Source organism: Callorhinus ursinus, unplaced genomic scaffold, assembly GCF_003265705.2.
Source record: "Callorhinus ursinus isolate GAN/ISIS: 27379988/994484 unplaced genomic scaffold, GSC_fseal_2.0 scaffold1, whole genome shotgun sequence".
Taxonomy (NCBI): domain Eukaryota; kingdom Metazoa; phylum Chordata; class Mammalia; order Carnivora; family Otariidae; genus Callorhinus; species Callorhinus ursinus.
Window position 1 is genome coordinate 120,667,245 of NW_027397063.1, and position 24,589 is coordinate 120,691,833.

At 42.1% G+C, this 24,589-nt stretch overlaps 1 long non-coding RNA gene across 1 annotated transcript in view; it reads left to right on the forward strand.

Annotated features, from left to right (window-relative positions):
- Positions 1 to 16,058, forward strand: part of LOC112831887 (uncharacterized) — a 54,646-nt gene extending 38,588 nt beyond the window's left edge. The window contains exon 5 of the long non-coding RNA XR_012380587.1: positions 15,567 to 16,058. This is a non-coding gene — a long non-coding RNA (uncharacterized lncRNA). The remainder of the gene's footprint in view (positions 1 to 15,566) is intronic.
- Positions 16,059 to 24,589: the final 8,531 nt, after the last annotated feature.

Genomic DNA, 24,589 nt, shown 5'->3' on the forward strand with positions numbered 1-24,589 from the left:
CCTCCATTGGGAATGAGGGGCGCAGGAGTCTGATGGGGGTGGCAGCTCATGTTATCTAAAAGAAAGATAGTGTGATTGCAATTTGGGGTAGAGAAATTGTTTATCACAGTGATGCTTAACTCTATCATCCCCGATTTTTTATTTTTAAAATTTTAATTTTTTAAATTAACATACAATGTATTATTTGTTTCAGGGGTACAGGTCTGTGATTCATCAGTCTTACACAATTCACAGCGCTCACCAGAGCACATACCCTCCCCAATGTCTGTCACCCAGCCACCCCATCCCTCCCACCCCCACCACTCCAGCAACCCTCAGTTTGTTTCCTGAGATTAAGAGTCTCTTGTGGTTTGTCTCCCTCTCTGGCTTCATCTTGTTTCATTTTTCCCTCCCTTCCCCTATGATCCTCTGTCTTGTTTCTCAAATTCCTCATATCAGTGAGATCATATGATACATGTCTTTCTCTGATTGACTTATTTCGCTTAGCATAATACCCTCTAGTTCCATCCACGTCGTTGCAAATGGCAAGATTTCATTTTTTTGATGGCTGCATAATATTCCAGTGTATATGTATACCACATCTTCTTTGTCCATTCATCTGTTGATGGACATCTAGGTTCTTTCCATAGTTTGGCTATTGTGGACATTGCTGCTATAAACATTTAGAGTTCAGGTGCCCCTTCGGATCCCTACATTTGTATCTTTGGGGTAAATACCCAGTAGTGCAATTGCTGGATAATAGGGTAACTCTATTTTCAACTTTTTGAAGAACCTCCATACTGTTTTCCAGATTTTTATTTGACTTCAAGTCCCAAACTCTTAACCATTATATAGATTACCTCCCCAGCTATTTTTATATCTCTAAGCAGGATGCCTGGTGTACAATAGGTACCTAATATATTTGCTTATGAAATAAATAAGCTGAAAGACACACCAATCAACTTTTATGTTGTCATCATTTCTATTTAAAGCCCTGTGACTAGTGAGCTATTTTAGGTCTGGATTAATTGTGGTTGAAGTAACAGATATGTGGTTAGGGTCCTCTCTATCCCTGTGACACATAGAGACTGGGCTTCCAAATAATGATAGTCACCTTTTCTTTCCTTATACCCTTGGTCTTGAACATAATTCCTGGGCTCAAACCAAGCTCCATGACAGCTGTTTACTTGATGCTACCATTTCCCAGTGTGTCAAGCCAATGCCATAAAAAGTTTTCACTGAAAGATAAAAATAAAACAACTTTCCTGAAAGAGAATTCGCACATAGGCAATGAACAAATGCTAATCCTCCATCATCAGTGGAGAATTTATGCAATGATTTACCTGTGAGCAATTACATAACAATGTATATGATTTGTTTGGTATCTTAGTCTGTTCTGGCTCCTGTAACAAACTACCATGGACTGGGGCGGGGCTGAAACATTTATTTTCTTGTGGTTCTGATTGAGGTGCCAGTAAAGTTGGTTTCTGGTAAGGACTCTCTTCCTGATTTGTAGACAGTCACCTCTCACTATGTCCTTATAGTCTTTCCTTGGTGGGTATGCACAAAGACAGAGAGAGAGAGAGAGAGAGAGATGAGAGAGATTGAGGGTGCTCTAGTGTCTCTCTTTAAAAGGACACCAATCCCATTGGATGAGGGTACCACCTTTATTACCTCATTGAACCTTAATTACTTACTTAGAGGCCCTGTCTTGAGGTTAGGGATTCAACATATGAGGGTTTTTTTGGGGGTGGGTGGGTGGGGGTAAACATTCAGCCTATAATAATGGGTCAAGGTGACTTAGGATAAAAACAGAGGTTTAAGGCCCTTGAGGATTTTTGCACATGGTTGTGCTCAGTAAGAATGACTAGTGTAGCATCTACCTTTGGCTCAGGTCATGATCCCAGGGTGCTGGGATCGAGCCCCACGTGGGATTCCCTGCTTAGCTGGGAGCCTGCTTCTCCCTCTCCTTCTGCTCCTCTCCCCTGCTTGTGCACTCTTTCTCTCTCTCAAATAAATAAATAAAATCTTAAAAAAAAAAAGAATGGCTGGAACAATTCTTGTTTATACCTAAATTGTTTTATCTTTCTTCTATGTGAGGATCCATGTCTCTATAAAATTTTGAACCATATTGCCTACTCAGAATTTATTGAGAAATGCTTGAGTTTCCTGGATGAAAGATCTCTGTATTATTTAATGATGTAAAACATTTCTTCAAAATGAAGAAAGTCTCCATTACTTTCTAGCTTCAGCATTAAAGTATAATTCTCATCCTAATTTACAGTTGCTTTCTTTAAAATTTTTTTTTAGTTATTTCCTTAAACTATCCTCAACCATTTCTTTCCTTCCTTAATATGAGTTTTCAGACACTTACATATAATTCTATCTCCCCAGAGGCCTTTGTTTACAGTTATAAAATCTTTATTGCTACAGAATTCCTTTCAGCTCTTTGTGATTGGCTCTTGCTCCGAGTTCCTCTAGTCCTGACGTCCTCTGATTCCAAGATGCTCCATGAGGAAAGCAATGTTTTAAACTCCAAGGCTTGTCAAGCTCAAACAGCATCTAAGGTTGAAGGGGTGGGTAGAGCCACAGAAATGCTGTTATTGCACTTGTCGCACGGAATTGGAAGAGTAATGACAGCATGGGTTGATTCTCCTTTCTTCATGGAGCTGTAAATCTGTAAACAAGTCGTTTTCCAAGAGCTTGTCAAGAGTTTCTCCTTCCCAAGATTTTTCTCTCAAGTGTTTTTGATGGCTTTCTACCAGGCATATCTTATGTAAAAATAGACCCTCCCCACCCCCCCTTCACAGCAGGTGCCCAATTCTCAACTTCCATCTGCATTGTCTTTTACACTTTGGTCTTTTTTAGGAGCTTACGCCTTTGTTTTTCAGAGGCAGCCCTGCAACAGGTGCCTTCACTTGGCAGTTGAACATTGCCAGAGCTGCTAAGTTCCCTCCCATCGGCTGCTGGGTTTCTTTTTCTTCTCTTTTTTTTTTTTTTAAGATTTTATTTATTTATTTGAGAGAGAGAATGAGAGAGAAGAGCACATGAGAGGGGGGAGGGTCAGAGGGAGAAGCAGACTCCCTGCTGAGCAGTGAGCCCAATGCGGGACTCGATGCTAGGACTCCAGGATCATGACCTGAGCCAAAGGCAGTCGCTTAACCAACTGAGCCACCCAGGCACCCCTGCGGCTGGGTTTCTTGCTATTGGTGGTGGCAGGTGTAATGCTGAGATCACCATTTGGAATTCAGTAGATATCAGACTGGCTGTAACATCTGAATGAGGAATTTCATTTTGCTAATTTTAAACATGTCAGAGCTAAAGTGCACATTTGAAAAGAATTTTATAGGACAATCGCTTTTTAGTCTCATTCTAGCTTAGGCTCTCCCTCTTGATTCTGAAATGCCAAGTTCACTTTGTCCCCCCAAGAGGAGATGTCACTTATGACTGAAATCATGTTCTGCTTTCCCTACTGGAAGTACATGCAGCTCCGTGAGATCAGCAAGCAAGATTCAATACAGCCATTCCTCAGGACCACCGCTTCTGATCAGAGCCGCAAGAAGAGAGCAATCAAGGACACCCTTTCCCCCCAGGGCAGAGTGTGCCAGTTATTAAGTCCCTGTCTCTTAGCTCCTAACACATCGTTCTATACTCAGTGATGCTGGGATTCTACAGACCACGGTCCCCTTTGCCAGCTATTCCCCATTTGGCTTGGCCGATGGAGGGCCACTGCAAGTTTGAAGGAATAAAAAGGGACTGGCTCCTTTCCATTTCAGTTTTGCTTCCTGCTCTTGAGACTCACGCCAGCAACACTTCTTCACCCTGGGAGCAGCCCCTCGGCAGCAGCTGGCCATCTCTATAATAGAGGTGAAAAAGCTTGCAGTCTTTCCAACACTCTCAGAATCTGCCCCCTTACCCCGCTCAGACGTACCAGCACAGCCAGGTCCGGACACAAGAGTACCAGCTGGCCAGTGCCCCCCTCTTCAGGGGTCTGGATTCTAGCTTCTTTCTCAACTTTGAGCTAAGAATGTTTGGTGGACCCAGACTTTAGGCATTGGCATGCATTGGATTGAAATTCAGGTCATTTTAGTTTTTATTTTTATTTTTAAAATATTTATTTATTTAAGAGAGAGAGAGAGAGCCAGAGAGAAAGCATGAGTGGAGGGGAGGGGCCAAGGCAGAAGCAGAAGCAGGCTCAATCCTCATGACCTGAGCTGAAGACAGATGCTTAACCCACTGAGCCACCCAGGTGTCCACAAAATTCGGGTCATTTTGTTCAGTGTGAAAGGTAAGGGTGTCACAAGAAGGCTGGAGGACTTGAGGACGTTCAAATTATGGATTAGTGACTCCCAAAGCTGTATCTGTGGGCCAGAAATCTTCCCCAGGTTTAAACGGAGAGCTCATATGTACCTCAAACTCAGAGTGTCTAAAATTCAATCTTTGTCTTCCCTCTTGGCTCTATGAATTCTGACACCATCATCGCTTCTCGGCCTTTTGGCTAAGATCAAGTGTAGAATTCTGACACCATCTACAAGTTGCCAGCAAGAACTGTTTTTTAGGTTCACAAGCAGTCTCCCAGTACTGCCGATTTTACTTCCTAAATGTCTCCTACTTTCCCTCTCTATTTCACAGCCCTAGTTCAGGTCCACTGGATTCCTGCAAAACCCTCCTAGCTTGTCTCTTTGCTTCCTGGCTCTTTCCCTTCTAATCGAATCTTCCTAGAGTGTGTATGGCTTTGAAAAGTTCTGAGAAGATAATAAAAGCTGGTAATTTCCAGAACACGGTCCCAGATCTGTTCAGTGACTCAGAAAGACTCTTCTACCACATCAAATCATTTAAAAAAAATTTTTTTTATCACTGTTAAGAACAACGTGATGATGTGTTGTAGTGTTGTTTACTTCATGTTTCTTGTGCTTATTGTTCACTGAGCTTTGATCTGTGGGTATATAATTTTCATAGTTTGGAAATTTTGTGTCCATCATTTCCTCAAATGCTTCTCCCTCTCCCTTTCAGAGACTCCAATAACATATATAGCAGGCCACTTGAGTTGTCCCACAGTACATCGATTCCCTTTTTCTGTTTTTTCTCTGTGTGTTTCACTTTGTATACCTCCTATTGCTATGTCTTCAATTCACTATTCTTTTCTTTTGCCATGTCTAATCTGTCACTAATTTTATCTGGTGTATTTTTCATCTTAGTCATTACAGTTTTTGTCTCTAGAAGTTCTACTTGGATCTTTTATTATATTTTTATATTTTCCATGTCTCTACTTAACAGTTGGAACATATGGAATACAGTTATAATGACTGTTTTAATGTGCTCATCTTCTAATTCTAACATCTGTATCAGTTCTGAGTTAATTTCAATTAATTGATGATTCTCCTCATGGGTCACGGTTCTCTATTTCTTTGTCTACCTGGTAATCTTTGTTTGGAGGCCAGATGTAAAATTTACCTTGTTAGATGCTGGATATTTTCGTGTTCCCATAAATATTCTTGAGCTTTATTCTGGAATGTTAAGTTAGTTGGATAGTTTGATCTTTGGGGGTCTTGCTTTTATGATTTAGCAATTTTTAACCAGAGCTAATTATTTTCTGCTACTGAGGCAAGATCTTCCTGAGTTTTCTACCCATTGCCCTGTGATTTAGGAGTTTTCCTGTCTGGTCTGTGAACATATACTATGAGCCCTGTGTGAGCACCAGGTGGTGTTCTCTAATCCTTTTAGATGTTCTTTCCCCAGTCGCAGGTAGTTTGCAGATGATGCATGGGCAGATCAGTACTTGGCTGAATGCTCAAGGAATACCTCGAAGAAGATTTCTCAGGTCTGTCTGGGGTCTATACTATCTCACAGAGCACTTGCGAAAACACAGATCAAGTGTTCTCATATATATAAAGGCTTCTAACTTGGTCCCTGACACATAGTTGGGACTCAGTAAGCATTTTTGATCTTGGTTTAACTCTCCAGATGCAAAATACCTTTGGTGGACATTTCTCATTCTTTCAACTATCCAGCATCTGTAATTTATTCTAATGAGGATGAGCTTGTTTCCCAACATAGACACCACAAAATACCAGACTCATTTTTTCTAGCATCCTCACTGCTAGGATGAAAGCCTATGACCTAGCCCTCGTCCATGACCATGACCAATACCCACGCTTTTTTTAAAGAAGCAGGTCCAGGGAAGAAGCAGAGACCACACCGAGTTCCTTGTAGGGACAGGAAGCAGCAGCTGCAGTAAGAGCAGTTACATCCATTCTTCAGGGACAACATTCCTAGTGGCCTTGGTAAGGATGGCCTAGCAGATGGCCATCTGGTGTCTATCGGTATAGCAGTGGGGCTTTTGCTAGACCAGTTCCATGGTGAGATTTTGGGCTTTTTTCCAGTTACATAGTCTGCCAGCCCGATTGTCTAGTTTTTCTAAAGATGCTGCATACCATCCAATATTCTGTAACATTTCTATTATTAAAGTGTAATGTACATGTGTATGTATATACTAATATTCATATGTAAGTATGTGTGTGTTTATATACCACAGAAGTGATGATTTTTCATAAACTGAGTTTTCATGAACTGACATAACTGGTACCCAGATCAAGAAATAGAACATTACTAATGTCCTAGAAGCTTCCTTATTCACCCTCCACGTTACTACCCTCTGCCATCCAAGACAACCATAGTCATGACTCCTCGCATCACGAATTAGTTGTGCCTATTTTTTCTTTTTCCTTTTTTCACTTTATACAAATCAAATCTGCCCACATATTCTCTTGTGTATGTCCAACATTATGTTTGTGATATTCATCCTTATTGTTTGGTATAGTTGTAGCTTGCTCTTATCGGAATAGTAAAGCATTGCATTTTATAAATACACTATATTTATCCACTTGTATTGGGGGTCCCCAAGACCACCCTCAGGTTCAGGGATTTGCTAGAAGGACTCACAGAACTCAAAAGCTGTTGTACCCACAGTTAAGTTTTATTATAGTGACAGCTCATAGAAATCAGCAAAGGGGAAAGTTATAGAGGGCTGAGTTCAGAGGAAACCAGGTACAAGCTTCTAGTTGTCCTCTCCCGGGGCAGTCACATGGACAGCACTTAATTTTTCCACAAGTATGTATGACAAGGTGTTGCCAATCAGGGAAGCCCATCCAACCCTGGTGTCCAGGGTTTGTTGCTGTTGTTTGAGGCCAGTCATGAAGGTGTGCAGTGTCCCCATTGCTGACCTTAGCTACCCAGTATCCATCCTGACACAGGTCAAACTCATTCATTATGACCTAGAGGCTCAAGCATACAAAAATAGGCATTCACATAAATCACATTGTTAGTTTAAACTAATTGGCATAGCCCACAGCTTTGGGCATTTAAAGACACTCTTTTCATGGAAGGATATTGCAAAAGCTCAGAAATCTTCTAGGAGCTAAGCCAAAGGTAGTCCTGAGGACTTGGGAATGTACAGCAGCTGAGTAGCCCAGGCTTACAGAGTTAACATTTTCTGCACACCATTACATTGTTGACAGGCATTTACACCATTTACACTTTTAATATGAGAAGTGCTGCTATGAACATTGTTTTACATGTTTTTGATGAAGATTTGGGTGCATTTCTAATGGGTGGTTACTTAGGAGTGGAAATGACAGGGCATTGGGTATGCATTTGTTCAGTTTTCATAGACACTGCCACAATGTTTTCCAAAGTGACTATACGAATTTATACTCCCCATATCAGTGTACAGAAATTTTCAGTATCCTTTTTTTAAAAAAATTTTATTGCGGTACAACTGACATGCAATAAAATGCATATTAAAGTGTACAATTTGATCAATGTTGGCGTATGTGTATACCCATAAAACCATCACCACAAGCAAGATAGTAAACCTATTATTCTCCCCTAAAAGTTTCCTTGTATTCCCAATATTCTCATAATGAATTTGTTTTCTCTTGAAATCAGCTGGAGTGCATTTCTGTTGTTTACATCTGAGACTTCCTAGCTGATATAATCTCACCTTGAATTGTCTTGTATTTGTGCCCAGCTTGGTCTTCTGCATTTCTTTTCTCTTCAGTTGATTCTTGCTGAGCTTCTATGATGTGTCCTATACTCTGTTCTTTGCCTATCTTACTCAATTTGGCGGGACCCCAGGTCCTCTGATTGTAGCTTTGTCCTCAAGACTCCTGGTAATTCCACGCAGCTTTTTTTTTTTTTTTAAGATTTTTATTTATTTATTTGACAGAGAGAGAGGGAACACAAGCAGGGGGAGTGGGAGAGGGAGAAGCAGGCTTCCTGCTGAGCAGGGAGCCCAACATGGGATTCCATCCCAGGACTCTGGGATCATGACCTGAGCCAAAGGCAGACACTTAAAGACTGAGCCACCTAGGTGCCCCTCCATACATCTTTTTATCCTCTGCTCCCTGCAGGCTTTTCTTCTTGAACAACCCTATAAAACCCCTGGTCCTAGTCATTCCTGGTTGGCCCAGAACCAAACTCCCCTAGAAGAACTCCAACAGAGAATTAGCTAGACAGTAAGAGAAAGGGCCTCTCCCTCAGCTCTTCCTTAAGTTGCCTAGACCAGTGTTATGGGTTGAACTGTGTCTCCCACAAAAAGAGATGTTGGAGTCCTAACCTCTGGTGCCTCAGAGTGTGACCTTTTTTTGGAGATGGGGTCTTTGCAGTGGTAATCAAGTTAAAACATGATCATTAAGTGTTGACCCTAATCCAATATAATGAGCGTTCTTATAAAAAGGAGAAGTTTGGACACAAAGACAAAGATAGAGAGGAGATGCTGCAGAGAGACATAGGAGAGGAGGCCTGGAACAAACCCTCAAGCCCTCACCACCCTCAAGAGGAATCAACTGTGCTGACACCTTGATTGTGGACTTCCAGCCTCTGGAACATGAGACAATAAATTTGTTTTGTTTCATTTTTTTAAAGATTTTATTTATTTATTTGACAGAGAGAGACAGCGAGAGAGGGAACACAAGCAGGGGGAGTGGGAGAGGGAGAAGCAGGCTCCCCGCTGAGCAGGGAACCCAATGCGGGGTTTGATCCCAGGACCCTGGGATCATGACCTGAGCCGAAGGCAGACACTTAACAACTGAGCCGCCCAGGCACCCCATAAATTTCTGTTGTTTGTGGTACTTTGTTACAACAGCCCTTGAAAATTAATACAGGATGCATCAGCTTTTCCTAATAATTTTCAGACACATAGGGTGTAAAACGGAGGATCAGAGGGTAGTGGCTGCCCTTTTGGAAACATTGTTTGTTATAAAAGTTGAGGATGGGGAGAGAAGAACGTGGGAGGAGCCAACTAACTCCAGATTATTTGACTTTGGCCATTCACGAGGCTCTCAGTGAGGCCTGGCTAAATCATGAGGTTCTATACTCCTTGTTCTTTTCTTTCTGTTTTCTCAAATTGATAAACATGATTCATTTTTCAACAGCCATCTGTGGGAACACATGGACTCCTTCACTTGGTAGCTATTAAGATCTGTTCCACCGACTGAGGGACAATTTGGGAATGTTTTTCTCCCAGGTCCTTTTCATGGGAACTTTTCCAAAATCAGAAGATTAATAAAATTTTGGTGAGAAGCAGTACAGCATGTCTTGAAAACTCCCCGAAATCTTCTCATCACCTTTAATCAGGTCATCTGACAGGTTACCTTCAAAGAAACGGACTTCAAGCTGAGTCCTTATGAGGACTGGATTTTGCTTTATTTATAAAATGTTGTGAAGTTCTAGAACTCCTATTTGCCTTGACGGTCAAACTTTTGATGAAGGAGGAAAAAGCAGGGAGAAAGAGAAGGACATAAACAGAAAATACATTGGAAATAGTAAATGTATTCAGAGCAGATGACTTATTGCCCTTCCAAATGAACCTGGCAATAAAGAATATAATAAATGAGTCCCCTGGGGAACTTCTTTTCCATTTCAAGTGCTTCCTTTGGCTATTTTCACCCTTCAGTTTCCACCCCCATTTTTGGTCTTTAGATCTGAATTTGAATATATTTCAGCAAAGCTGCATAAATGACCCACTTGGTTGAGCCTTGGGGGTCAGATTCTGAATACGGCTTGGAAGCGATTACAGTGACATCCCCTCAAGACTTTGTTCTGGTGTTGTTAATGAGTGCCTTGGGTTACTAGAGATCAAAGATCCCCTTCTGCGTCTCTGGCTCAATTTCTCTTGCCTTCATAGACTAGTGTCACTGCTCTGTCCACAGAGGTTGCTTTTAAAATTGAGATAAAATTTACGCAGCATAAAATTCATCATTTTAACCTTCTTAAAGTATACGTTTCAGTGGTTTTTAGCATGCTCACAATGTTGTGAACCGTCAGCACTATGTAATTCCAGAACATTTCCATCACCCCAAAAAGAAACCTTGCACCCATTATCCATCACTTCCTGATTCTCCTATCCCCCAGAGGCCCTGACAACCATGAATCTACTCTCTGCCTCTGTGGGTTTGCCTATTCCAGATTTTTCATATAAATGGAATCATATCATACATGACACTAGGTCAAGATTCTTTCACTTAGCATGTTTCCAAGGTTTATCTATGTTGTAGCATGTACCAGTATTCCATTCCTTTATATGGCTGAATATTATTTAATTGTACAGATCCATCTCATTTCATTCATCCATTCATCAGTTGATGGGCATTTGGGTTGTCCCAATTATGAATAATACTGCTATGAACATGCATGTACAAGTTTTTGTGTGGATATACATTTTCAGTTCTCTTGGATATATACCCAGAAGTGGAACTGATGGACCATACAGTAACTCTATGTTTACCTTTTTGAGGAATTACCAAATGTTTTCCAGGATCTTTTTTTTCAAGGAGAATAGGATGATAAGATTGATTTGAGACACACTGTTGGGGAGGGGCAGCTGAACTGTCAGAGAAAAACGCCCACCATGAAGTTGAAGATAAAAGGGTCATGCCCAGGTGAGATAAGGTGACCATTTCAGTTGGGCCATTATCCACATGCAGCGGTTGTTGTTTTTTTTTTAATTTTTTATTGTTATGTTAATCACCATACATTACATCATTAGTTTTTGATGTAGTGTTCCATGATTCATTATTTGTTCATAACACCCAGTGCTCCATGCAGAACGTGCCCTCTTTAATACCCATCACCAGGCTAACCCATCCCCCTACCCTCCTCCCCTCTAGAACCCTCAGTTTGTTTTTCAGAGTCCATCATCTCTCATGGTTTGTCTCCCCCTCTGACTTACTCCCCTTCATTCTTCCTCTCCTGTTATCTTCTTCTTTTTCTTTTTTCTTAAATTATGTTGCGTTATTTGTTTCAGAAGTACAGATCTGTGATTCAACAGTCTTGCACAATTCACAGTGCTCACCATAGCACATACCCTCCCCAATGTCTATCACCCAGCCACCCCATCCCTCCCACCCCAACCACTCCAGCAACCCTCAGTTTGTTTCCTGAGATTAAGAATTCCTCATATCAGTGAGGTCATATGATACATGTCTTTCTCTGATTGACTTATTTCACTCAGCATAACACCCTCCAGTTCCATCCACGTCGTTGCAAATGGCAAGATCTCATTCCTTTTGATGGCTGCATAATATTCCATTGTGTATATATACCACATCTTCTTTATCCATTCATCTGTCGATGGACATCTTGGCTCTTTCCACAGTTTGGCTATTGTGGACATTGCTGCTATAAACATCGGGGTGCACGTACCCCTTCGGGTCCCTACATTTGTATCTTTGGGGTAAATACCCAGTAGCATGCAGCGGTTGTTAAAGCTGCAGCCTCTCCCCGCAGGTCTCTGAGTTCTCTGAGGGTGTTAAACAGGTGAAAACAAGAGAATACAAGAGGACTTTCATCAGCTAAGCACTGGATTGTTCTTTATGTATACTGTCAATTTAATCATCACAACACAATTAAGTGGATAATGTCATTAGCCCCATCTTATAGGGGGGGCAACTGAGGCTCACTGAGGTTAAGCGTATGGACTGGTTTGCATGGCTTTGTATATAGCAGAGCCAGGATTTAAGTATTGGTAAAGACCATAGATACAACCTGAAAAAAATTTAAGGGATTAGAGGTAGATTTTGGAAAAGAGAGTACCATTAAGTACAACAGGATGGGATAAGTGATATATAGTGTTCCAGGATAAAAGAGAGATTTTTATTTTATTTTATTTATTTATTTAAAAAAGATTTTATTTATTTATTTGAGAGCAGAGGGAAGGGGCAAAAGGAGAGGGAGAAGCAGACTCCCCACTGAGCAGGGAGCCCGATGAGGGACTTGATCCCAGGACCCTGGGATCAGGACCTGAGCCAAAGGCAGACGCTTAACCCACTGAGCCACCCAGGCGTCCCTATTTGTTCTTTGTTTTATTTATTTATTTTCTTAAAGATTTTATTTATTTATTTGACAGAGAGAGATACAGCGAGAGAGGGAACACAAGCAGGGGGAGTGGGAGAGGGAGAAGCAGGCTCCCTGCCGAGCAAGGAGCCTGACGCGGGGCTCGATCCCAGGACCCTGAGATCATGACCTGAGCCAAAGACAGATGCTAAACAACTGAGCCACTCAGGCGCCCCTGTTCTTTGTTTTAGAAGGAGGTTGTCAATTGTGCCAACTGTCGCAAAGGTGTCAAGTAAACACAAATATATACATATAATAGTATCTAATTATCTCATATCTGACCCATGATATGCCTCAGAATGTTTGCTATTCAGACTTTAATACATCCCGGGCTATATATGTTGCTGCTCTCTGTGAATTTCCGTCTGCAGAACACCAGGACACTGCCGAGTCTCTATTCCAGACAATAAGTGCATTTCAGAAGGAGTAAGAAAACCCATTATTTACAGAGAAACCAGTTTCACAAAAACAAGAATTTCAAAGCAAAATGAGATTTTCTCACATTAAGCCATGAAGTAAAACTTTGAGTGCGTAAGACTAAATAACTCTTAGTACTAGAGGGAAAAAGAATTATATTGCAGTGTTGCAATAAAACCATATTTTATGGGTAATGAGGCAGTACTCTCACCTTTCCTCAGTATTTTATATCTTTAGCTTTTTTTCCCTCTTCAGACAGTGATGGGTGGACATGAGATTAAAGTGCCATTATTTCAGGGCACTGAAGCACAACCACATAATAGTGACATCCAGAAATCTCGGGCACTTGCAGCCAGTCAAGTCTTTTTCATGAGCAATCTTGGTATTGTTGGGGCTAGGACCTTTCCCTACTTCAGATTGTTGGTTTGCTTGGCACTTGAGGATGTTTTCAAGGATAAAACAAGGTTGGAGCTGGCTCTGTGTAAAGCAGTCATGAAGCTCTTGTATGGAAACTTCCCATGAAAAGATGAGAAAAAAATGTTTTTTGGAGAAAAATAGGTAAAAACTAAATAAGTTGATGCCATAATACATCTATATTACCAACCAACAGAAGACTTTGTTCTTTTTAGCTGTTTGATTGTTTTGTTTTCTGCTCAGATAAAAATAGAGTTTGGTTTTTATAGAAAGGCTTTTGCTATGTGTGCACTTTCAAGCGCAGAGAGTAGGGAAGCCTCTTAGGTCCTTCTCATGTTTGCTGAGATGCCCTCCAAAGGCTGGTTTGGTTGCTGCTGCTCCAGCATTCACAGGTACCGATGCCTGAGAAGGTGGATCCTTTCCAAGTCAGACTGTGGAAATAGAGGCCGCAAGGTATAGGAGAGCATTACAGGGCAACGGTCCTTGCCGCTTGGCTCCATGGCAATCAGGTGTCCTTACTTAATCCCTGAGAGGAATATACATCCTTTCAGAAGGTCGTGATATCTAGTAATTGAGTACTATGCAGACAGACTCTAAGGTGGCCCTCCACAATTCAAGTCTCCTTGCCTAAGGGTGCTCACCCTTGTATAATCTTGTATAATCTTCTCCCCTTGAGTGGAAATGAGACCTAAGATTTGCTTCTAATCAATAGGATATGGTCAAGGCAATGAGATATCACTGCCATGATTACATTATGCTACACAAGCCTTTGTCTTGCCAGCAGACTTGCTCTAGGGACCCTTCTTGTTGGCTTGATAAAGTAAATGGCCATGTTGGAAAGCACAGGTGGCAAGGATCTTCAGGCAGCCTCTAGGAGTTGAGGCATCCTTCAGTCAATGGGCAGCCAGAAGCCAGGGCCCTCTGCCTTAACAACCACAAGTAAATAAAGTCTGCCAATATTGGCTGGAAGTGGATTCTTCCCCAGTTGAGCCTCTAGATGAGACTGCAGCCTCACCTAACACCTTCAGTGCAGCCTTGTGAGATCCTGAGCAAGGGTCCTAGTTAAGTTGTGCCTAGATTCCTGACCCACAGAAACTGAGGTAAGAAATGTGTGGGGTTTTTGGTTTTTTGTCTTAATTTTTAAAAGATTTTTATTTATTTATTTGAGAGAGAGAAAGAGAAAGCACGAGCAGAGGGAGAAGCAGACTCCCCGCCGAGCAGGACCGATGCAGGGCTCGATCCCAGGACCCCAGGATCATGACCCGAGCCGAAGGCAGACACTCAACTGACTGAGCCACCCAGGTGCCCCAGAAATGTGTGTTGTTTTAATCCACTGAGTTTGTGGCAATTTGTTGTGCAACAACAGAAAACTAACATATTCACATATGGTATCTTCTGATCCATAAGCTTAATTATACATTTAATAAACAATTGTATTCTTAGATAACAACACTTAAAGAGACCAATTGTTGACTACTTTGAGTGAGCATCGTAGAGTTTCAGAATGTTTAAGCAGACTCTGTCAAAGTAGTTTCTTTTCCCCTATAATTTGCTAATGGTTATGAAAGGGTTAAAGTAATGGGATAGTGTCCTATTTTGAATATGACAGGGTTATTTGTATCAAACTGAACCAAAAGGGAGTGCTGTAGGAAAAAGGAACAAGTTCATTAGAGCCTTCCCAGTTGTGGCCATGTCCTAACATTAATTACACCTGCGTTGATTACTGCTTGTTGATTATTCACATTCATTCTGTTTAGTTATCTACGGATGGACTCCGCCTCTTACCCAAAAGGAATTTAGAAAAGGTAAAAAGGCCTAGAATCAAGTTTAGGTAAGCAACACATCCTACAAAGGCAGGGTACATGACTTTGGGTACATGACATTAATCAGGTTAATATGAATATTCTCAGAGGGATTTCTGTTCACTCTTTATCTCTTCTCCAACATCCTTTTCTCCAGGGTTGTCTATCTTCCTTATTACTGGTACTTTTTAGTCTGTGATCTATTTGATCTTAAAGTTTCATTAGAACTTTAACACTGACATTTGATATTTTGAACATTTTGATATCTCTTCAAACTTTTAAGTATTGATTAAGTAATTCTTCAGAATTATCAAGTATATGCAATTCTTTGAGTAATTATTGAGTGACTGCACAATCAAGTTAGTATAACATTCTGATAAACACTGCATTAAGTTCAAAATGGAAGACACATTTTGACTTTAATACTACACATAGAAAGTTCAGAACTCAGTTTTTAAAGATTAAGTAAAGAAATGCTCAGGAACCCATTCAGTTCACATCTGTTACCTGCTCGTGCCTACAGTTATGAATGACCTAGTGTGGTTTTCATTGCATTTGCAGGCCTGTGCATGCATTGTCCAGAATCACTACGTGAAACCACTTCAGCTAAACTCTGGGAGAAATCATGCCTCGCATTTCAGAATCAGAAGTGACCAGCCTAGGAAGAGAATCAACTATGCTTTCAAGATCACCACAAATAAATAATCTTTTAAAAAAATATTCGCTGCCTGCCACCATAGATGAGCTGATATGACTTGGGCCACCTGGATCACATTCCTTACCACAAAAACTTCTTGGCATTCAGGAAGATTCAAGAAGGGCTATCTGTTCTCTGCTCCATAAGAAAGGAGTAACAAGGCCTCAGCTGTGACATTCAGGGAAGAAAGTCATAGTATTATCAGTAGGAAAACCAACCTGTAGTCAGCCTAGCATGTGTCAGCTACTGGAACTACTGTGGGACCTCCCTATAGCCCATTCATCTAATCTGGAATCTTCTTTGCAGTTGATGACAGTGACACTATTCGGCTCTAAGTCCACAAATAAATATGTGTTAGCCAGAATTTCCTGTATTAACCAGATTGTCTCTGCTGCCCAAATTCATGTACTTTTTCTTCTGCAGGATGATGGGACATCAACAACTTTTAAGATTGCTCCCCCAAACTTGATTCCAAGCTTTTTCCCTTCCTAAGTCCTTTTTGGCTGAGAACTAGAGTCGATCAATTGTTTTGTTACATTTTATTTCCACAACCAGTCAATTCCTTACCTCTCCTCTACTTCTTTCCCTCCCTCCCTCCCTCCCTCTCTTTTCTTTTCTTTCTTTCTTTCTTCCTTCCTTTCTTTCTTTCTTTTTCTTTCTTTCTTTCTTTCTTTTTCTTTCTTTCTTTCTTTCTTTCTTTCTTTTTCTCTTTCTTCCTTCCTTCCTTTCTTTCTCTTTCTTTTTCTCTTTTTCTCTCTTTCTTTCTTTCTTTCTTTCTCTCTCTCTCTCTCTCTCTCTCTCTCTCTCTCTCTCTTTCTTTCTTTCTTTCTTTCTTTCTCTCTCTCTCTCTTTCTTTCTTTCTGACTCCACACCCAGCATGGAGCCCAATGCAGGGCTTGAACTAACAACCCTGAAATCAAGACCTGAGGTGAGATCAAGATTTGGACACTTAACTGACTCAGCCACCCAGGCGCCCCTCCACTTTTTTTTTTTTTAATTTTTACTTATTTATTTGTTAAGATTTTATTTATTTATTTGACAGAAAGAGACACAGCAAGAGAGGGAACACAAGCAGGGGGAGTGGGAGAGGGAGAAGCAGGCTTCCTGCTGAGCAGGGAGCCCGATGTGGGACTTGATCCCAGGACCCTGGGATCATGACCTGAGCCGAAGGCAGATGCTTAATGGCTGAGCCACCCACACGCCCCTCCACTTCTATTTTTAACCCTCCTTCAGCCTCAAGAATTTTCCCTCCTCTGGACCCATGGTCACCTTTGCCCTTCCATATTAGAATGTTTGCCAAGCTGGCTTGCTTCACCAGAGAGAATTTTTTTTTTTAAGATTTTATTTATTTATTTGACAGAGATACAGCGAGAGAGGGAACACAAGCAGGGGGAATGGCAGAGGGAGAAGCAGGCTTCCCGCCGAGCAGGGAGCCCGATGCGGGGCTCGATCCCAGGACCCTGGGATCACGACCCGAGCCGAAGGCAGACGCCTAACAACTGAGCCACCCAGGCACCCCAACAAGAGAGAACTTTGACCACAGGGCACATAGTGACTGACACTTCATCTTCTTACCTGTTCAGTCAGGTGATAGCCAAATCCTTCCCTTACCCAACAAAGAGGGGAACGAGATTAGAGTTGGGCACTTGAGCTATTATTTCATAAAGAGTTCAGTGCTTCAGCACAATTGCCTGATCTTTATCATCACAATTCAATTTTCAGGATGCAGTGGAGAGAAAAAATATGTTCAAGTTATCTTCCTCTTTGTATGAGAACATCCAACAAGAGCCTCCTCCTCCCAATTCCCAGAAGAGACCAGCAGCCACTACAACCACCGAATGCCATCAGAAATATCAAGATGAGTCCTTTCATTTTCAAGACTTGACAGCTTTGTGTTTTTTTCAGTCACAGGGAGTTGACCTGACTTTTCTTTTCCTGATAGCTTTCTGCAGGGCCCTGCAGAATAGCTTTTGCTTTGATTACCTGGTGATTTACAGTCCTTCTCATTTGCTTTTCATATCTCGTTTTTCCAGAGCATAGGGAGCCCTCCTCTTACTCTGTTGCCTCAAAGCAATTTTCCTTATCATCCTCCAGAAGTCCAAGGCCCATCCTTTATGTACTTCTGATTCTCCTGAATGATGATTATTTTTTGTCTCTTTCCTCCTTCCTAGCTTGCTTTCTTTGTAGCATCAGTGTTTTCACCGTGGGGCAGACTTCATACAAACATAGAACTCCAATACTGATTCTTTCACAGAGGAAAAAAACAATGCTTTCTTCATCTCATATTTGCCTGGCTAGGTATTTGCAATTTTTCTTGTGAATTACAGAACTTTGTGGGGAGAGTCATCTTAACATTCTTGATATGTTTGAAAAATAGTATGCCGACATTTAGATACAGAGTTCTGTCAGGGCTTCTCCCAGAAGCAAAGCTGAGAGAAAGATGGAGTGCGCATAGTTTATTTTGAGATGGTGGGTGATGTGGGCAGAAGTGTGTGTGTGTGTGTGTGTGTGTGTGTGTGTGTCCAGTAAGGAAGAAAAGGCAGGATATAAAGGGTACACTATAAAGGCAGCTACCATAATGTGCAATTGAAGTCAATCCTGTGGAAAGGTTTTGGAAAATGGTCTAAAACGTATACTGCAATATGATCCTACTCAAGGGGCAAGGGAGCTGGGATATTTATACATTCATGCCCACTGTTATTGATTAAGGGATGCCTCTAATGCATTACAAATTACCCAGGCACTTCGAGCCGGCCTTGAAGGCAGGCAAAACGGTGTATCTGCTGTAGGGAACCAAAGGCCAGAGCTTGGGGGGATTAGTTCATCCTATCACCTAGCTGATAGGCAAGCAATCGGAAAGTGACTGTGGAAGTAAACCATGTTGTGATTCAAAAGTTCTCCACAGGGCGCCTGGGTGGCTCAGTCGGGTTAAGCGACTGCCTTCCACTCAGATCATGATCCTGGAGTTTCAGGATTCAGTCCCGCATCAGGCTCCCTGCTCAGTGGGGAGTCTGCTTCTCCCTCTGACTCTCCGCCTCTCATGTGCTCTCTCTCTCATTCTCTCTCAAATAAATAAATGAAATCTAAAAAAACAAAACAAAACAAAATTTAAAAATTAAAAAAAAAATGTTCTCCACAAACAAGTGGCCCAGGTTAGCAGGTGATCAGTATGGTAGATATTTGCCTTTCTTCTGGCTTCCCAGCCATGTCCCACCCCCCAATCTTTCATATTTGGAGGGCTCTACATCATTAAGTGACTTGGTAAAATGCTCTCACTCCAGAGGCCAATAAAGTTTTCTTTCCTTGCCTCCTTGTAGCCAGGGTATAGGTAGGTGATCTGGCCTCACCCATTCAGGGATTTTCTCTTGTCAGCTTAGGCTGCTATTAACAAAGAACCATAGACTAGGTGACTTATAAACAATAGATTTTTATTTCTCACAGTTCCAGAGGCTGAAAGTCCAAGATCCAGGTACCAGCATGCTTGGGTTCCAGGGAGAACCCTCTTCTGGGTTGCAGACTACCATCTTCTTGTGTCCTCACAAAGTGGGAAGTAGATGGGAAAGCTCTTGGGGTGCCATTTATCGGGGCACCCATCCCATTCATGAAGGCTCCACCCTCATGAGCTAATCACCCATCAAAGGCCTCATCTCCTAGTACCCTCACATTGTGAGTTAAAATTTTGGCATATGACTAAACATTCAGTTCCTTTCAGACTTCTAATCCTCTGGGAGCAAAACAAAGATGCAGAAACTGGAGAGTTGTTCTTGAGGGTGCTGTCAGGATGCAGGAACGAAGGAATCGGTGGTAGCAGCCTAACAACAGCAGTGCAAACATAACCTGGGTCCCCACCCTTACCCCAACCTAGCTCCCCTGATCTGAGCATGTGCCTCCAAGAAATGTATTTTCTGTTTCACTTCGCAAGTGTTGGTTTCTACCATCTGCAACTGAGAAAAACCGGTCGCCAGAGAATGACAGAAGTTTGAAGGCAGGCAATGTCCTGCTTTGTACAGAGCGCTTTTCTACTTTTCTACGATCTAGAGAGGAGGTGGAGAGAAATAAAGGCAATAGATGATAAGGGTTCAGCTTTCAACAAGTTCACAGTCTAATCGGACTGATAAGAAGTAAGGTCATGTGGGCGCCTGGGTGGCTCAGATGGTTAAGCGTGTGCCTTCGGCTCAGGTCATGATCCCAGGGTCCTGGGATCGAGTCCCGCATTGGGCTCCCTGCTCCTTGGGAGCCTGCTTATCCCTCTGCCCCCCCCCCCCCCTCTCTCGTAAAAAAAAAAAAAAAATTAAAAAAAAAAAAAAAAGAAGATACTACTTTAAAAAAAAAAGAAGTAAGGTCATGTGAGAAACCTGAAACGTACACACATATCTTGTTTACATGTGTTATCTTTTACTCAATTATCTTTTATATACTTGGGATCATTTATCCTCAATAACTCTGCATGGGGGGACACCTGGGTGGCTCAGTCGGTTAAGCAGCTGCCTTCGGCCCGGGTCATGATCCCAGGGTCCTGGGATCGAGTCCCACATCGGGCTCCTTGCTCAGCAGGGAGCCTGCTTCTCCCTCTCTCTCCCTCTGCTTGTGCTCTCTCTGTCAAATAAATAAAATCTTAAAACAACAACAAAAAAAATTCTGCATGGGAGGTGCGATTCCCTAGGTTTTGCAGAGGAAGAACCTGAGGCATGGCGGAGCTAAGTAATATTCCTATAACGCTGCATGGGCAAAATCGAGACTAAAATGCCATTGTGTCCTCTCGGCCATGTGCCCTTCCCTTCTGAGTTCTGTTTAGGAATATCTTGTTGTGCATGGGCAAAGGTCAGAACAGGGGTTGGCACATGATGGCTCCTATCCTGCCAGCCCATTCTTTGGTAAATAACATTTCACTGGAGCATAGCCACACCCATTTGCTCATGTATTGTCTAAGGCTGCTTTGAAGCTACTGTCAGCAACGTTGAGTAGTTGCAATGCGTACCGTGTGGCCTACAAGCCTGAAATATTTACTATCTTGCTCTTTATAGAGAAAATTTGCCAACCCCTGGGCTAGGGCATAGTTATAAACAATTTTGCTTCACTGAATTAAGCTTCTAGGAGTCCCCTACCTGGGTGTCATTTGTCTGTACTGTCCTGTCCTACAGACATTAATGACGATGCAATAAACAAATCAAGGTACAAAGCAATTGCCGTAATAATAATAATATTAACAACAACAACCGTCATTAATGAGGACTCCCTATGTTCAGGCCTGTGATGAAAGCTTAAACTAACATACTTCTACTAGCCTGATTCCAAGTTCAAAGAGGTTAAGTAAATTGTGCAGGAGTAGGGGGCTGGTGGTAAGAGGTATAGCTGTATTAATCCTACACATCTGTCTGCAGAGGCTGGGGCTCTTCAGCACCATGCTTTACTGCATTGCCCTTCATCCATCATAAAGAGTGAAAGCCAGGAAAAAGAAGGACCCCCCCCCCCATGAAGCTAGTGCTAATGAGACAGTGGATGTCACGTTGCCCAGAGCAGGTAAGTTTGGGATGGGCACTCTACCTCCCAAGTTGTCAAGGTAATTATCACTCACTTTGTTTTCTCAATGAAACATGTTGACAAACCACTCACGATAGCATTACTGTACACAGCTAACAAAGAGGAAATAGTAGCCAAAGCTTCTAGTCCCACTAATGTTTTGATTTTTGAGTTTCTGATTTTTGATATTTTCTGATATTCTGAATGACCAACCACCCAAGCCTTTACAACTTCAGTAGTAAGATGCAGAGTGTCCTTGCTCTTCCCACACTAGCACAGCAAAGGAGTGGGTCGTGAGCCCTCTTAAAGAGGGTTTAAAACAAGTCTGCCTTGTTTTCAAATATCACTAAAGTGCCCAGCTTTGTTGCGAGGTTTATGAAGTGGTGCCAAGGTTCTACCTCATTCCCTTGGCTTTAGCTCTCATCTGTCTTCTCTAGGTAGGTTACTCATGCTCCACCAGAAAGCTCAACCTTATTGACCCAGGTGTCAGACAGCCAAGGATGTAAGGTAGGCTGAAAGCCCCCACTGCAACCCACATATGCTGGAGCTTGGCATTTGTTGCCCTTTAGATTTTGGAATCCCAGTTCCGAACTCAGAACTCCAATATTAGTCTTAAAGTCTAATTTGTGGTCACTAGCCTGGGTACTCTCAATGGCGGGGAGAACCTCTCACTCCTCTTGGCATTGTACTAGTGCTCTGGGTCTCATTATCCTGCTCTGGTCTGGCCACGGCTCACATAACTGCCTGCCTACCAGATTTTTCAGCTTTTTCAGCATCACTCATTGGGAACTCTGATTCAGTATCTCACCCGCCCATTAGGACTCAATCTTTTCCTCTTGGATTTTCAGGGCTGACCATTGGCTGTTGGATGTTTTGGCCACCATGCTTTGCCCTTTGCTGCACTTCTGTGGTTGGCCCCAGGAGTAAGGCCACTTCCCCTATTTATTTTGCACTTTTATTTTTCAAGTAATCTCTACACCCAACATGGGGCTCAAACTCAGGACCCCGAGATCAAGAGTACCCAGAAAAATAACAAGCTACTAATAATATAATAAAATACCCACTATTTTAGCAAGAGCTATTATTTCATTTGATGATTAAACCTACCTAGAAGTAGGTATTATCATCCCCATTTTAAGGATGAAGAAACTAAGACTTAGAGAAAGAAACCAAACTTGTTCTGGATTATCGTATTAACTGTTTTTTTTTTTAAATTATGTTATGTTAATCACCATACATTACATCATTAGTTTTTGATGTAGTGTTCCATAATTCATTGTGTGCGTATAACACCCAGTGCTCCATTCTTATTGCTGTGTAGCAAATTACCACAAACTTAGTGCCTTAAAATAATACCCATTGGGCGCCTGGGTGGCTCAGTTGGTTAGGCGACTGCCTTCGGCTCAGGTCATGATCCTGGAGTCCCGGGATCGAGTCCCACATCGGGCTCCCTGCTTGGCGGGCAGTCTGCTTCTCCCTCTGACCCTCTTCCCTCTCGTGCTTTCTATCTCTCATTCTCTCTCTCTCTGAAATAAATAAATAAAATTAAAAAAAAATAATAATACCCATTAATCACCTCAAAGTTCCTGTGGGAGGTGTCTGGGCACAACATGGCTTGATTTTCTGCTCAGGGTCTCACAAGGCGGCAACAAGCTGTAGGATGGGCTGCCTTCTTGTCTAGATGCTTGACAGGGGAAGAATCCACGTCCAAGCTCATTCACATTGTTGGCAAAATTCATTTCCTTGTGTCTGTGCGACTGAGGGCCCCAGCTTCTTACTGGCTATCAGCTTAGAGCCACCCTCACTCAAGGCCAGCCACAGTTCCCTGGCCACATGGCCTGCTTTATAAACAGTTCATGGAGCTGTTTGTTTTTTCAAGGCTAGAAGAATAAGCTCTCACTCCAGTCTACTAAGATGGGGTCTTACAGAAGGTAACATAATCATGGGAGGGACAGCACCTCCCCTTTGCTATGCAATGTAGCATAATTGCAATCCTGACATCCCATCACATTTGCCATACTTCATGGGTTAGAAGCAGGTCCTAGATTCCACCTGCCCTCGAGGGGAGGGGATTAGACAAGGATGTGATTCATTGGTGGTGACTTTAGGGTGTGTCTGCCACAGTCCCGTAGCTGCTAAGCTGCCGATCAGGGGCCGGAGCCATGTCACACGGCCTCCCTGCAGCCCTGGCTTCCTTTCCTTCTCATCTGCCCCTCTGGCCATGTGAAGTTGTCCTGTCTTGTGAGTCTTGAGTTGTAAACCTTTGACATTGCCCTCAAGGTCATGCGCACAGTGTTTTTGATCAAATCTCCGTTTTTCAATGCAAACCATCTTGAAGAGGGCTTGAAATAGGCCTGCTGGTTTTGGAATGTCATTTCCATGGCACTCAGGCTTGTTGGGAGATTGCAGTAAAACAACCAGCAAAGCCCGTGGGACAAACCCAGGCAGATACACCGTAGAGACTCACTACTATGTTCCATGGGGCTGCATTCGGTGTCTCCCGAGGACAAGTTCTGTCAACATGCAAACAAAGACTGAAATATCCAGAGGAGAAAAAGACCTAATGCTATTTTTCAATTTAAATCAATTCAGAAATCTTCATATCTGAATCAAATTTAAATTACTTTCTCAAAGAAATGCAAAGGAGATAGCAGAGCGCCGTTGCCTCCCTGACGAAAATTGTCAAATGCATTAGACACTTTTTTCCTCACAGTGTCACATCACCCTTTTATTTCTGGGAGACAGACCCTGTCACCAATCACACATGACAGCCTTTTCATAGAGGTTGCCATTTTTCTGTGGATGTGCCTGGTTTCTTGGCCCTCCTACATTTTCATTTTCCAAGAGGTGATACTGTGGAGATCTGATGTGGTGAGCAGACTCCACAGAGAGTTTTGTCTACTGCTTATTAGTTTTTGATGAAAAGCAACTCTGCAGAAACATAAAGTGTGTTCTGCTCCCTGTGCCTGAGATAGATTCTAAGTTCTTTCAAACTCATAAAAAGGGCTCAAAAAGGCAATAGCTACACAAGCTGGTCTTGATTGAGAATCAGGATTGCTTTAGCAAGCATACTAAAGTTGTTGTTGTTTTATGACAAATAAGTTAGGTTTCCCAAATACAATTTTTAAACATGCCAGCAAACTGGTGCTTCCATCAATCATAGCAGGATAATGTCACCATGAAGAAAGAGCATGGGAAAGCAAGGAATTTGGCTGAGCTGAATTTATGAAAGTGCTGTAGAAACAGATAACCAATGGTGCATGCAAACTCAAGTCTTAAAACACATTGTGTACATAAGAGAAGACAAGATATTTATGTTTTGCCACCCAAACTTTAAAAAATACATGTCACTGACAAAAATGTATTG